The following is a 17,261-nucleotide window of genomic DNA, read 5'->3' on the forward strand; positions in this document are numbered from 1 at the left end:
AGATGTGAATATACATTTCCCTTATCTGCATTGTTGTTTTTACTGTAATATTTTTTCTGCTTGAGCTTTGTCATGTATAGATATAAGTTTTATATTTTTTATATTTTTTATATTTGCTGCTGCTGTTTGCCAGGCATAGTGCTACTGAATTTTAAATTGTGTTACTCTGTTAAGCTAATTTTACTACTGACTTATTTTTCTTGCTACTGTACATTGGCTCATATTAGTTGTAATGTTGCATTGCTTGGTAATTTATATTTACTGTAGCTTGTTTTGCAATTTTCCATTTTTTTGCATTGCTGTTTGTGTTAATTTGTTATGTGCTGCTGCATTGCCTCGTCCCTTAGTTTAGTATCTGAGCTCAGTAGATTTAAGTTAGCTTAAGAGGAGACTATATAAGAAACTAACTATTATAAATTTATAAGAAATGCATTGAGAAGCTATCAGAAAATGGTCTGGCAAAATAAAAAGGATACTGTACAGTGGAGAAAAACTATTATTGACAGAGGATGTGAACAGAATACAGAAAGCAGAGAGAAAAACTATTTTTGACAGAGGATGTGAACGAAATACAGAAGGCAAGCTTAGATAGGACTTTTGGGAATAATGATGAATGAAGGGAGATCTCCAAGAAGCAAAGAAAGTTTTGTTTGCAAAATACTGCAATGCAACAAACCCTGTCCTTTCCTTTTGTGTTATCCCACTATGTGTTTGGGTACCCTTGTGTATATATGTTCTTCCTGTCTTTATATGTTTACCTCATCAGACTTTTGTTGTAGAATTTTTCTCATACTCAGCTACATGAACTATGATGAGGAATACTGTTATCCTCAAATATAATTTGCGTTAATAATATGTTATTTACTTTGTAAAGATGTTAGACATTATTAATTCTGTTTTGTTTTAATGCTCATGTGTAAAGTTGATGTATCAAAAGTTATTCTGATCTTTTATGTATTTACTTATGTCATAATTCCTGTAACACTGATGTATATGTTTATTTCTATTCTTTTGTAAAGCCCCTATTACTACAAACGTTATCTGTATTATTATGTTTTTAATGATGTGTTTTGTACCTTTGTTATTGTATTCTTATGTTATAAAATTGTAATTGTCACCAGTTCATGATATTATTAACTTGTTAGTTACATTTCACTGCACACGTTTCTGTTGGTCATAGTATATGGACAATATGTGAGAAGTAGGGACTAATAGTGTTTGCACGTGTGTTAATGATTCAGCAAGGGACTGGATAACAGCATTGCTGGTTCTAAGGACAATTTCAAAAACTTTGTGAGTGCACAAGTAGTGGTTTATGGACTTGCTATATTATCCGCAAGACTCTTCAGCGGTGATTGTGCACCTGCACAGTCACAACAGATGGCTGCTGGTTATCTCTACAAGGACTACAGTGGGTCTGCATCTATGATGACCCACCATGCCATTATTTCTACAAGGACTGCAGTGGGTCTGCACCTCTGGTGGCCCACCAATACCGTAATCTCTACCAGGACTACAGTGGGTCTGCTCTGTGATGACCTACCTACCAATACTCTTCAAAATTTCGACTGACTCTGCTGTGGGTTTGCTCTGTTGTGGCCCATTACCTGTCTGCATGTCGAGAGTCAGCACTGTCTTTCCATTGGAAGGACAACACTACTTCTTCAAGACTGCATGGAAATCCACTACTTCCGTGTGCATTTTCTTTTACTGCCCAGACTTTGAGAAAAACACTGCTATTCTCCTGTTATGTACGATTAGGACTGTCTTTATGGACTGTGAGACAATTTTAGCTTTTGACCAACATTGTATCAATAAGTGTGTGCATTTGATTTCTTTGTTATTGTAATTATGAAAAAAAAATTTTCAAATCTGTATTGGCCACTGCCCAATCCAATTTGTAAAATTTTTTGTGGGGAGCATGGGGGCTATGTAAGTAGGCTGTTTATGTTTTCTCTATGTAAGTAGGCTGTTTATGTTTTCTCTATGTAAGTAGGCTGTTTAGGGTTTTTTTATTGGTAACGCCACCTCTGTATGAAAATCACTGGCTGTGCTGTGTGCAGTCTGTGGCTGCTTTGCATTGTTGTAATACTCGCCATTGTAGTGTTAGGCAGCTGGCTGTGAACAGCGCGTAGCGTTGCGCAGTTGGAGGTGAGCCGCCAGCAGTGGTGGATGTGGGGAGAGAGATGGCGGAGTTTTGAAATTTGTCATGAACTGCTATATTTATATATGATGATATCAAGGTAAATACATTGTTTGTTCTCTATTAATATCTTTCATTTGCTAACTATCCCTATCAGTAGTTAGTGCCTTCCATAGTTTGAATCTTTTACTTAGCTGGCAGTAGTGGCGCTCGCTGTATTGCAGTAGCTTGAGCAGCGAAGATTTTTGTGAGGTAAGTGATTTGTGAAAGGTATAGGTTAATGTTAGTCAGGGCCATTCTTTTGCAGGGATCTTTGATAGTCAGATTGCGTTGCGCTAAAAATATTTTATGTCAGTTTAAGCACAGTCATGTATAATTGTTCAAAGGGGACGTTTCACATTTATGATACACCCTTGGAGCAAGTGGACCATTTCCTCTACCTGGGAAGCATACTGTCATCTAACTGCTCATCTGGAAAAGATGTGGAGAATAGATTACATGCTGCCCATGTAGCATTCGGACGTCTTACAAAGCGTGTCTTCCTGAATAAAGACCTAACACTGTGTACCAAACCGATGGTGTACAAAGCTGTAGTCATTTCCACCCTGCTATATGGTTGCGATACCTGGACTTTATAACGCTGTGATCTGAAGAAACTAGAACGCTTCAACCAACAGAAGCTAAGATATATCATGAACCTGAAATGGGATGACTTCATATGCAACACGGCTGTTCTTGAGAAAGCAAAAATTATAGCATGGAAGCTCTTATCATTGGGCATCAACTCAGATGGGTCGAACATGTCCAGCGGATGAAAAATGACAGACTTCCACGCCAAATGCTGTACAGCGAAGTGAGCACAGGTAAAAGGCCACGAGGTGCCCCTCTCAAGCGTTATAAGGATCAGTACAAGAAAAATCTGAAAAACTTGAACATCGATCCGAGTAACTGGTCCACAATAGCAGAAGACCGAAGTCGCTGGCGCTCAGTTACCTCAAATGCTCTTCAAAACTTTGAGCTGGAACGTCGAAGAATGGAGGATGACAAACGCTGGAGACGTAAACTCCTCCAGGCTCAGCCACGTCCTCCACCTTCCATCAGCTGTAACGTCTGTGGCCGCCTGTTCCACGCTAGGATTGGATTGCTAAGCCATCAACGACACTTCCACGCCTGAACCGTGACAAAGGAAATCTCAGGAGAGAAATGAAAACTCGGATACGAGTATCAGCCGACGACGACGACGACGACGAGTTATTGGATCTACATCTTGTGGTCTCGTAATAATATTAATATGTGAACATCGAAACTGAGGTACCGATTTTTAACATTAATTATACAAGGAGGCCCATACAAGGTGTGTAAGTAGGCTGTTTAGGTTTTTATGTTGGTAACGCCATGAAGCGCTCTATATGAAAATCACTGACTGTGCTGTGTGCAGCCTGTGGCTGGTTTGCGTTGTTGCAATTTGCTATTGTAGTGTTGGGCAGTTGGCTGTTAAAAAGTGCGTAGCGTTGCGCAGTTGGAGGTGAGCCGCCAGCAGTGGTGGATGTGGGGAGAGAGATGGAGTTTTGAGAGCGGATGATCTGGACGTGTGTCCATCAGAGAGAGTAAATTTGTAAGACTGGATGTCATGAATATATTTTATGACTTTTAACACTATTAAGGTAAATATATTGTTTGTTCTCTATCAAAATCTTTCATTTGCTAACCATGCCTATCAGTAGTTAGTGCCTTCAGTAGTTAGAATCTTTTATTCAGCTGGCAGTATTGCCGCACGCTGTATTGCAGTAGTTTGAGTAACGAAGATTTTTGTGAGGTAAGTGATTCGTGAAAGGTATAGGTTATTGTTAGTCAGGGCCATTCTTTTGTAGGGATTTTTGAAAGTCAGATTGCGTTGCGCTAAAAAATATTGTGTGTCAGTTTAAGCACAGTCATTTATAATTTTTCTAAGGGGAAGTTTCATATATCGACCCTTAGCCGAGGACACCTCACTGGAATCTTCTGATTTTTTCTTGTAGTTTGTGTAATTAGTGTAGCTATTGTTTATTGCTAGCGGGTAATTATAGAGAGAATTTCCTATGTAATTGTAGTTTTTCATTGTTGTACAGTAAAACAGTTGTGGCATGCATGTAGATTTGCACCAAGTATTTCGCAGCTGCGCTTGCAATTAACGAGATATTATTTTCAGTGCTATGTTAATGTGTTTTCTTATTTTTGCTATTCAAATTGTGCTTTTCTGGTTATCGTGTGAAATACGTGATAATTATGGCGTGTGAAAAACGTAACACTAGGCTCCAAAGTAAATTGAGAAATGATAGTGACGACGAGCGTAGCTTATCAGCACCACCGTGTAATGAATTAACAGACATTCACAGTGGTAATTTGGTAATTGTGCATAGGGAAATGGAGCGGGCGACAAATAATGGTGTAGACTGTGAAACAATTAGTGAACAGGAAGCATTATCGATCGATCGGTCGGAAACAGCTCGCCTCAGGAATCCGAAATGACAGGACACAATCTTGCAAATACTGTAGATTCAGGTTTTGCGTCCTCACCGTTTTCTCAAATAAGTCAAGACATTTTCTGCTTTTCAAAATGCGAAACAATGCCGGTTCAAATGCACTGCCGAATAGCACTGAGGAACATGTTTCAGACACCTGTGCATTGTTATTACAATTAATGCAACAAATGGGACAAAAGCTTCAAAAGTTAGACACAATGGAACAAAATCTTCAAAAGTTAGGCACGATGGAACAAAATCAGAGACAAACACAGCAACAGCTTCAAAAGTTAGACTCAATGGAACAAACGCTTGAACAAACACGTGAAGGATTAACTGCTGAATTACTTAAAATCGAATTGAAATGCCAAAAAGTCTGTAATGACGTAAAAACACAAGTTTGTGAGCATTTTCAACCTATTTTTTCGCGTCATGAAAATGCATTACAGAATCATGAAGCAGCCATAAAAGAACTGCAAACTGTTGTTAATGAAAATTGTTGTGGCGTAGCAAGACAGCCACGCCACGGAAGTAGCCGGAAGGCACGCGTTTAGCTCACGCAGGCAAGAGATAGGTCTGTAACAGGATACGTAATGAATGCTATAAAGAAAAGTACGTAGCTGCTGGAATACTTAACTTTAATCCATCCTTGTGGTACATCGCTATTGACGATATAAGTGAGACTCCATAGATACATGCAATGTTACTAATGGCGCCTAGCTAGGTCGTAGCCATTGACTTAGCTGAAGGCTATTCTAACTATCTGCTCTGCAAATGAGCGAGGCTTCGACAGTGTGCATCGCTAGCTACGTCGTCCGTACAACTGGGACGAGTGCTACTACGTCTCTCTAGACCTGCCGTGTGGTGGCGCTCGGTCTGCTATCACTGAAAGTGGCGACACGCGGGTCCGACATGTACTAATGGACCGCGGCCGATTTAAAGCTACCACCTAGCAAGTGTGGTGTCTGGCGGTGACACCACATTCCTCCCCCGCAAATCGGCGAGCGGTCGTGTTATAAGGCTTCCGCCCGCCGTGGGGAGGACCCCATGTTGACGTATGCGATGAGGTGGGGAGCCTAACAACAGGCGAGGCTGTGCCACCCGCACCCGGCCATTCGGTCCGAGGGGAGCTAGGAAACGCCTGAAAACCTAGTCCAGGGTGCACGTCAACATGCGGTGTATGCGCCCTTAGAGATATAGGAGGGGCCGAAGGGTCGACCTCCATTGCGTCGGGGCACCCGACGGGCGAAGACGACATCTGGTCCGGAGCGGGCAAAAGTTCCATGTCGGCGGAGGACATCTGGTCACGGGAAGCGATCGGCGGCGCGTGACCCAGGGAGGCGTCAGGCGGTTGCAGCGACGCGTCCACTGCGGGCGGCGCCGGCGGGAGAGCAGGCGGCGGCGGCGGCGCGTCGCCAAGGGGCAAAATGGAAGGCAGCGTCGGTATCACCTGGGGATGAGGCGAGCCAGTAGATGGGTCCCCAGGGCGCTGACCAGACGGCACCGTCGCTGAAAGCAGACGGGGAGCGGCAGAACCCGGGCGACGACAGAGGCGCAGCTGATTGAGATGCCGACGCACCTCACCAGAGGCCCCCAAAACCAAATACATCGCGCGGCCGAGGCAGCGAAGAATGCGCCCTGCGAGCCAACGCCGTGAACCTCGATAGTTGCGATAGAATACAACGTCGCCTGGAGCAAAAGCAGGAGGCTGCCGCTGCACAGGAACCTGATGCGGCGGATGCAGCAAAGACATCAAGGTTCGATGAGGACGACCGTGGAGCAACTCAGCCGGCGAGTGACCATCTCGGGGCTGAGAGCGATACAAAGACAAAAAGAGCAACAACGCGTCCTCCCGAGAATGCGACTTTTTCAACTTCAACATCTGTGACTTGAAAGTCCGGACCAATCTTTCAGCGGCACCGTTTGACTGAGGCGAAAACGGCGCGGATGTCAGATGTTGAATACCATTGGCCTTGCAGAATGACTGAAATTCTGCGGACATGAATTGTGGGCCATTGTCGGAAACAATAGTCTGTGGAAGACCTTCAATGCAAAAGATAGCAGATAACGCTTGGATGGTGGCAGATGACGTCGTGGAAGACATCCGGACAACAAAAGGAAAATTACTGAAAGAATCGACCACAACCAACCATCGAGCATTCCAGAATGGACCAGCAAAATCGATGTGCAAGCGTTGCCAAGGGGAAGTGGCTTGCGGCCATGCAAAGAATTTCCGCGGCGGTGCGGATTGTTGTTCGGCACACGCCATGCAAGAAGAGCACATATTCGTAATCGCAGCATCGATGCCGAATCAAGTACAGTGCTGACGAGCAAGTTGTTTCGTTCGCACTATACCCCAATGTCCTTGGTGAAGAAGCCGTCAGACAGGACTGTAACGAACGTGGGACCACGACGCTGGACTGGTCATTATCAGAACGCAACAACAAAACGCCACGTCGTACAAAAAGTCTCTCCTTGTGAGCAGAAATCGGCGAACCAACGGATCCTCGATCCGTGACTTTGACAAGGGCCATTGCGTAGCAACAAAACGCACAACGGTAGCAAGGACAGGGTCAGCAGCTGTGGCTGCAGCGACACGACGAAAATCAATCGGAAACGATTCGACCACGTCATCTGTTTCCGCATCAAGGAACATGCAAGCAAGTTCGGAAGAATCGAATGCTTTATCCTGAGCAACAGGCAAACGGGACAACGCATCAGCGTTGCCGTGCTTAGCAGTGGACCGATACAAGATATCGTAGCGGTACTGCGAGAGGAAAAGAGACCAGCGAATGAATTTCTGTGCTGTACGTGGGACAGGCTTGTTCGGATGAAAAAGCGATGTCAAAGGTTTGTGGTCCGTGATGATGGTAAAGTGACGACCATACAAGAAATCATGGAACTTTGTAACACCAAACACGAGAGCCAAAGCTTCTTTCTCTATCTGTGAATAATTTCGTTGCGCAGATGAGAGCAATTTGGACGCAAAGGCAATAGGGCGATCATGCGATCCATCTTTGTGCGCAAGCACAGCACCGATCCCGAAATCCGATGCATCTACCATCAACAAAAGGGGTTTCTGGGGATCGAATGGCGTAAGGCAAGTATTAGAAAGCAACGTCGATTTCAACTGGCGAAAGGCGCGTTCGCATTCCGTCGTCCAGACGAACGGAACACCTGTACGGCGTAAGCAATGAAGAGGAGCTGAAATGAAAGAGGCATTGCGCACATTCAATCACACCTTGTGACTCCAAATCGTGTAATGTTCTTGCGACCTCATCAAGCAATGCGTGGGGAACATTGCGCGCACTGAAAAATTTCGGTTGCACGTTTACTTTCAGTTCCAAATGTGCTTCATAGTTCTTAGCGCAACCAAGGCCCGGTGCAAAAATGTCTGCAAATTCTTCACATAGACGAGAAACACTGGCTGAAGGCACAGTCTCGTTCACTGATAGTACCTGATTGACTATAGACATGTTAAACAATTGAAATAAATCTAAACCAAATAAGTTCACTGCAGTAGAAGAACGAAGAACGTAAAATGAGACAAGTTTTGTTTGTCCCTTGTATGTTGCAAGAAGAGTGCACTGTCCTAACACAGGGATATGCTGTCCTGAATAACTAGTAAGCTGAACATTTGCGGCACGCAACGGAGGTTTGCCCAGTTGTTTGTACGTGTCGTGATTGATCAACGAAACTGCAGCTCCGGTATCGAGCTGGAATGGTATCACTTTGCCTTCAAAGTCCAAGTCTACAAAAAGTTTATTGTCCTGCTGACAAGAGCGACTTTCTCGTGCCATGGTTCGATTCCGGCGCGAAGCAAAGGGGCTTGGAATGGTTGTGATTGTCTGTTCGAAGCTTTTTCTGGCAAACACTTTGAACATGTCCTTTCTTATGACAGTAAAAGCAAATAGCCTGGCGTGACGGGCAATGTTCACGCGAATGTCTAGTCGCACACCGCGGGCATGATTTCACTGCATTTGCTCGCTTACGCGGCACACGTGGAGAGCTAGGCGGCAGCTGCGCAGACGAGCGCGAGGGCTGTTTATCGTTCCGTGCAGCGCGCCCGGTAGGCCAGTTAATGTGACACACGGCTGGCGAAGTTTCAAATGATTCCTGAGCAAAGTCAAGTGTGTCTTGCCTATCTAATATGTCTATCACTTGTTGAAGTGAGGGATTGACTAGTTTCAAAATCTGTTCCCATATACGAACATCAGAAACGTTCTGTGCAATTGCATCACGTACCATAGTATCTGAATAAGGGAGTCCACATTCACACTCAAAAGCACAATCCCTAGTTAGGCCTTGCAATGTTGCAACCCACTCCTGATTAGTTTGACCGGCCATACGTTTTGTACGAAAGAACATATACCTTTTTGCAACTACATTAACTGAGTCTGAAATAGGCATCTAATGCCGACAAAATTTCTTCGTAGGACAGAGTCGCTACGTCGCGTCGGGGAAACAATTTCACTATCACACGGTAGGTGGACACACCTACACAGGCCAATAAAAAAGGCTGCCGCTCGTTACCTTGAATTCTGTAGGCGGCCAGATGGAATCCAAATTGGCGTGACCACGCCGTCCAGCTTTCCACGTCCGCTTGAAAATTACGGAATGGAGGTGCAACTGCAGGTTGTGGCTGCTGTAGCGGTGAAGCGGCGGCTGCCGCATCGTTTTGCATTGCACGTTGACCCTGAACGAGCTGTCCAAGGGCCTCCAATAACGCCTGCGTCTGCTGATTCTGCAAGCGATAAAATTCGGACAGTACATCTGGAGATTGTGGCGAAGCCATGACACAAGCAAATTAATACAAACACTAAATCCTCTTTTAAGCCTCGTCGCCAACTGTTGTGGCGTAGCAAGACAGCCACGCCACGGAAGTAGCCGGAAGGCATGCGTTTAGCTCACGCAGGCAAGAGATAGGTCTGTAACAGGATACGTAATGAATGCTATAAAGAAAAGTACGTAGCTGCTGGAACACTTAACTTTAATCCATCCTTGTGGTACAACGCTATTGACAATATAAGTGAGACTCCATAGATAGCTGCAATGTTACTAATGGCGCCTTGCTAGGTCGTAGCCATTGACTTAGCTGAAGGCTATTCTAACTATCTGCTCTGCAAATGAGCGAGGCTTCGACAGTGTGCATCGCTAGCTACGTCGTCCGTACAACTGGGGCGAGTGCTAGTACGTCTCTCTAGACCTGCCGTGTGGTGGCACTCGGTCTGCTATCACTGAAAGTGGCGATACGCGAGTCCGACATGTACTAATGGACCGCGGCCGATTTAAAGCTACCACCTAGCAAGTGTGGTGTCTGGCAGTGACACCACAAAAATCACGACACCTTGCAAGCTAAAATTGACTCAGTTGCATCTACCGATTCGGTTACTCAACTTGCAAAACCTCAGGAAAACTTAAAGGACACAGTAGATACGATTTCAACACAAATGCACACTCTGAAACTTGGTTCAGAAAAACAGACTGACGAAATCAGTTCACTATCGGAGAAAGTAGCCGAACTTTTGGATCAGTTCACTAACTTATGTACAAAGGTAGATGATGATCTGAATGACACAAGACCCGTAGCCTTACTGACACAGAAGAGTATGAACAAATTAGAAAATTCAAACAAAATCAAATCAATACACTGTACAAATGAGAAATCCGGGAAGTACAAGATCAGTTGACACAGGAAATACAAGAATTACATATTTCAGGGGACACTCGCGCTCCAATACGGGAAGAGGGACATAGAAATACGGAACAGCCACAAAATAATAACACAGGGCACTTCTGAAATTATGAAAGAAATTGGCAAGGTACACCGAATTTTGAGATGGAGCCGCCGAAATGAAGTAGCAATGACCGATATTCGACTCGCCGACATGATGATTTTGACTATAAGCTGTTCATTACTGTTCATTACTACACGAAAATTCAAAGCATTTAAGAATTCTGGCAACGACATTCATCCACAAGCATGGCTCCATCAATTCTCTCATTGTTTTCCTCCCAACTGGTCATTGGAGCACAGGTTAGAATTTATGTGTGGCTACTTAGAGAATGAACCAGCTGTAAGAATGCAATCAGTCATTCACGATTGTCACAGTGAAGGAGAATTTTATCATGCCTTCCTCTCAGAACATTTGTCTCAAGCTACACAAGACCTAGTAAAACATAGCATCATAATGATGAAACATTTCGAACAATCTGAATTTTCCAGTCTTGTCAAATATTTCAAAGACATGTTACATAAGAATCAGTATCTTTTAAACCTATACAGCCCCTCAAAACTCATCCGCATTTGCTTAATCAAATTGCCTGAGCATTTACGACATATTATTTTGGCAGGACGTTGCAAAGACGACATTGAAGCATTTCAGGGACTCTTACAAGAATTGGAAACTGACACTGACAATCGCGGGACGCGAAAACTGGAACACAACAATTACAGGTCACATCCGTCACAATTCTGCTATGACAGAAATAATAACTGGACACGACAAGGCTATTCTTACAACGCAAATCGTGACCAACACAGACACCACCCGTATGACAACCGTTGGCAGAATAATAGTTACAGAGAAAGATCGCATTTCCATAGTAATGAATATGACAGAGATAACCATAGAAACAGACAATATGGGAACCAAAACAATTATTATCAAGGGAGACAGAATAACTTCAGACGCAACAGTTCAGCGCGCAATTAAGATTCAGGGAGAAATTCTCCACTGGGTGACCGACAAGAAAGAAATTATGGAATCTACCGACATGACGACAGACGATATAATCGTAACGACAGACCTGAATTGCATCAGAACTGGCGGGATTCAAACAGGGCAGGGCCCTCTCGACAAGGTGAATTTGTAGAAGTTAGGTCTCCTAATCCCTATAACGACTGACTCGCATCGCAGGCAGCCACGTGCGCCGGCTGGCCAGAGAAAAATAACATAGACTCTAACCTCGAGAAAAATTTTAGCATTCCTTACCGACGTATACAACATGATAATTACTTTGAAGTTGAAACTCTGCGCACTAGAAACGGTAAAGGATTGCACCACATTTCACATGTAAAACTGCTTCTTGAGAGATAATCTGTTTTTAACTTAGTCTTTGCTATAAAATTTTTCACTTCATGTTACTAGTACTCTTTGTCACACTTAGAAACTGTTAACATGCAACTATGTTTTAAAGTTAACTATCCAGTCAAGAACCTAGGGAACTCATTTAGACAAGTAATTACAAATGCTTTGTATAGTGAACAGAGGACACAGTGTTACTGTGTGTGTACATTCTTGCTTGTTAGTTGCATGATTACGTAACGACTATAAGGCTCACATACTTAGAACATATACTTCTAATGAGATTTTAATGCAACATTTTGGTTTACTTGAAAAGACATTCTTTATTTGAAGTACTTTCTGTGAAATTAAAGATGACTTAGTATTTGGTTTCTTTGACAGCTACACGATTATACCATGACGCTACTAATGTGTGACACGATTTACATTGTTGCTTTTGTGCTGTATCTGTTTTATATCTGCACAGTTTTTTTGAATTCTTCTGGAAAGTAAAACATGTTTTAGTAGTAACTTTTGTGGTATAGCTACAATGAGACAGCCTTTTTCGTAGCACATCAATACGTTACAGTATAGTACTTTCTTGATCACAGTAATGTACCTAATAACAATGATGTCTATACGCATAGCATTTCACTTTTGTTTATGGTGAGGTAAGTACATTGACTTCTGCAGAACATAGCTTTCGGAGGACGGTAACTACGACACTTCCACAGAATTATCTTACAGGAAGACGCACGTATAGCGCTAAAGGACAAGTATTTGAGTGATTTACTTTGTACTTAAAACATTTATTTTTAAAGATTTTTGAGTTACAATGATACAATGGTTTTCCGTGATACATTTCATTCCATTGCTGTAATCTGTAACACCTGAGGGTATAATTACATTAATCCTCAGGGGGGTACATGCTTACTTTGTGTACCATGTGTGTGGCAAGCACAAGGAGCCCTAGCTAATATGGTATTTGCTTATACAATTTTACACATCAGTACCATATTTCTCTAACACATAATTACACAGCTATCTGATCATTTAACTGAGAGAGACAAACATTTTTTATACTACTTCAGTGACAGATGCTTACGTAATTACACAGTTGGATAACTTCACACTTATGAAATTGTATTTTGTCTGTACTGTGTGAACTGTTCATATTTTTTCAGAACCATTGTGATACTATGAGAGCTTTGAATAATGTATTTGGTATGGGATCATGATTTTTAAAGTACGTTTGAGGTAGATGACACTATTGAAATGAGCAGAGAATTTTTTTTAGGTTTTGAAGTTATTGCAGAAAGCTACGACGTTTTTGAGATTTGACTGAGGTGTTATGATGTTATTATTATGATGATGATGGGTATTATGCTGTTGAGGTATGTTTAAGTTGATGCTACCATATATGAGTAATGTGGTTACGTGTTTATATATACACTCCTGGAAATTGAAATAAGAACACCGTGAATTCATTGTCCCAGGAAGGGGAAACTTTATTGACACATTCCTGGGGTCAGATACATCACATGATCACACTGACAGAACCACAGGCACATAGACACAGGCAACAGAGCATGCACAATGTCGGCACTAGTACAGTGTATATCCACCTTTCGCAGCAATGCAGGCTGCTATTCTCCCATGGAGACGATCGTAGAGATGCTGGATGTAGTCCTGTGGAACGGCTTGCCATGCCATTTCCACCTGGCGCCTCAGTTGGACCAGCGTTCGTGCTGGACGTGCAGACCGCGTGAGACGACGCTTCATCCAGTCCCAAACATGCTCAATGGGGGACAGATCCGGAGATCTTGCTGGCCAGGGTAGTTGACTTACACCTTCTAGAGCACGTTGGGTGGCACGGGATACATGCGGACGTGCATTGTCCTGTTGGAACAGCAAGTTCTCTTGCCGGTCTAGGAATGGTAGAACGATGGGTTCGATGACGGTTTGGATGTACCGTGCACTATTCAGTGTCCCCTCGACGATCACCAGTGGTGTATGGCCAGTGTAGGAGATCGCTCCCCACACCATGATGCCGGGTGTTGGCCCTGTGTGCCTCGGTCGTATGCAGTCCTGATTGTGGCGCTCACCTGCACGGCGCCAAACACGCATACGACCATCATTGGCACCAAGGAAGAAGCGACTCTCATCGCTGAAGACGACACGTCTCCATTCGTCCCTCCATTCACGCCTGTCGCGACACCACTGGAGGCGGGCTGCACGATGTTGGGCCGTGGGCGGAAGACGGCCTAACGGTGTGTGGGACCGTAGCCCAGCTTCATGGAGACGTTTGCGAATGGTCCTCGCCGATACTCCAGGAGCAACAGTGTCCCTAATTTGCTGGGAAGTGGCGGTGCGGTCCCCTACGGCACTGCGTAGGATCCTACGGTCTTGGCGTGTGTCCGTGCGTCGCTGCGGTCCGGTCCCAGGTCGACGGGCACGTGCACCTTCCGCCGACCACTGGCGACAACATCGATGTACTGTGGAGACCTCACACCCCACGTGTCGAGCAATTCGGCGGTACGTCCACCCGGCCTCCCGCATGCCCACTATATGCCCTCACTCAAAGTCCGTCAACTGCACATACGGTTCACGTCCACGGTGTCGCGGCATGCTACCAGTGTTAAAGACTGCGATGGAGCTCTGTATGCCACGGCAAACTGGCTGACACTGACGGCAGCGGTGCACAAATGCTGCGCAGCTAGCGCCATTCGACGGCCAACACCGCGGTTCCTGGTGTGTCTGCTGTGCTGTGCGTGTGATCATTGCTTGTACAGCCCTCTCGCAGTGTCCGGAGCAAGTATGGTGGGTCTGACACACCGGTGTCAATGTGTTCTTTTTTCCATTTCCAGGAGTGTATATGAATAATGAGAAGAAGTTAGGGACTCTGGTTTGTGCAAACGGATGTTGGAAACCAAGAATCGCACTTTAAGAGTTATGAAATGTGTGTAGATGTGTGAATGTATCACAATGCCGGCGGAAATTTTTTGGACACTGTTATATTTATAGGATTATGTTTCCACACATTTGTAACGCAAATTCTAGACCTCGAAATTTTATTTGTATCAAATTGTCACTGTAGCGGAAACTTCTGTTGTAAATTTCGCTAAGAAAGTTAAGTGACTTTGATGTAATGCGTTGTGGGCGCCCAGCTGAGCAATAGTCGCCTGAAAAAAAAGAAAGCCATTACGTGGAGAAAAAAAGAGGCCATTATTCTCGCTATTGACATATCTTTGTAGAAAGCAATTCAAATACGACATGCTCAAACTTGAAAACATATGATTACACTCTGGAGCTCTTAATTTATGATATTTACTAAAATGCCTAATGAAATGATGAAAAACATTTTTACATCTATTGTCTTTCTAGTTGAGAGATTTTTTTTACTGCCTTTGGAGACACCATTTGCCTAGTGAATGACGTTTCATGCCTTCCTTTATATATATTCATTTGCTCATTTTGTTTAATATCTAGTTTCTAGCTGCACTGCAGCATTGGTTAAAATAAAATTTAATAGATGTACTAATGTAAATATTTTCTGTCTACAGATCCATTAAACAATAATTTTATGATCTACTTCCAAAAAAACGAGGGAGCACAAAAAGACATTTCTCTTCACAGGAATTCCATAAATAATTTTTTTAACGATTTGGTAACTTGTCTGCTAGAGTAAGTTATCGTGATGCATCACTCTAGTGTTAAGATGTGACATAGGTATTAGACATGGCCATCTTTACTGTCATATTTTTTCTGCTTGAGCTTTGTCATGTTTAGGTATAAGTTATAGCATTTGCTGCTGCTGTTTTCCAGGCATAGTGCTACTAAATTTCACGTTGTATTACTCTGTTAAGCCAGTTTTACTACTGATTTATTTTTATTGTTTGCTGCACAGTGCTCTATATTAGTTGCAATGTTGCATTTGCTTTGCTAATTTAGATATACTGCTGCTTGCTTTGCCAATTTGCATTTTTTGTCATTGCTGTTTGTGTTAATTGTTTTGTGCTGCTGCATTGCCTCATACCTAGTATATATATCTGAGCTCAGTAGATTTAAGTTAGCTTAAGAGGAGATAGACTATATAAGAAACTATGAAGAATAGGGAAAGAATGCATTGAGAAGTTATATGAAAAATATTTCGGCAAAAATGAGTATTGTACAATGAGAAAAATTTATTTAGAAAGAGGATATGAACAAAACAGTAGGGTTTAGGGACAACAGGTATAGATAGGACTTTTTGGGAATAATGATGAATGAAAGGAGATCTCCAAGAAGTAAAAGTTTTTTTGCAAAATACTGCAGTAAAACAAACCCTGTCCTGTTCTTTTGTGTTATTCCACTATGTGTCTGTGTACCTTGTGTATTTGTGTTCTTCCTGTCTTTATGTGTTTATCTGATAAGAATTATGTTGTAGAATTTTTTCTAATACTCAGCTACATTCACCATGATGAGGAATACTGTTATCCTCAAATATAATTTGCATTAATAATATGTTATTTACTTTGTAAAGATGTTTAGACATTATTAATTCTGTTCTGTTTCAGTACTCATGTGTGAAATAAATCTTTCAAAAACCATTCTCATTATTTTATTTATTTACTTATGTCATAATTCCTGTAACACTGATGTATATGTTTATGTCTATTATTTTGTAAAGCCTGTATTACTACAAATGTTATCTGTACTATTATGTTCTTTGATGATGTATTTTGTACCTTTGTAATTGTATTCTTATGTTGTAAATTCATAATTGTATAGACACCAGTTCTTCAAATTAAGTTACATTTCACTGCACACATTTTTGTTGGTCATAGTAATGCACAATATATGAGAAGTTGGGACTGTTAGTGTTTGCACGTGTGTTAATAATTCAGCAATGGACTGGATAACAGCACTGCTGGTTCTAAGGATATATCAAAAAAATTTTTTGTGAGTGCACAAGTGGTGGCTCATGGACTTGCTATATTGTCCACAAGACTCTTTGATGGTGATTGTGCACCTGCACAGTCGCAACAGATGGTTGCTCGCCGTCTCTACAAGGACTACAGTGGGTCTGCATCTTTGATGGCCCACCAATACCATTATTTCTACAAGGACTGCAGTGGGTCTGCACCTCTGGTGGCCCACCAATTCCATAATCTCTGCTAGGGCTACAGAGGGTCTGCTCTGTGATGACCTACCTACCAATTTTCTTCAAAACTTCGACTGACTCTGCTGTGGGTTTGCTCTGTTGAGGCTCATAACCTGTCTGCATGTCAAGAGTCAACATTGTCTTTCCGTTGGAAGGACAACACTACTTCTTCAAGACAGCATGGAAATCCACTACTTACGTGTGCATTTTCTTTTTCTGCTCAGACTTCGAGAAAAAAAACTGCAATTTTACTGTGATGAATGATCAGGACTGTCTTTACGGACTGTGAGAAAATTTTAGCTTTTGACCAACATTGTATCAATAAGTGTGTGCATTTGATATCTTTGTTATTGTAATTATAAATTTTTTTTAAAATCTGTATTGGCCATAGCCCAAAACAACTTGTA

Source organism: Schistocerca americana, chromosome 1 (genome assembly GCF_021461395.2).
Source record: "Schistocerca americana isolate TAMUIC-IGC-003095 chromosome 1, iqSchAmer2.1, whole genome shotgun sequence".
Classification (NCBI taxonomy): domain Eukaryota; kingdom Metazoa; phylum Arthropoda; class Insecta; order Orthoptera; family Acrididae; genus Schistocerca; species Schistocerca americana.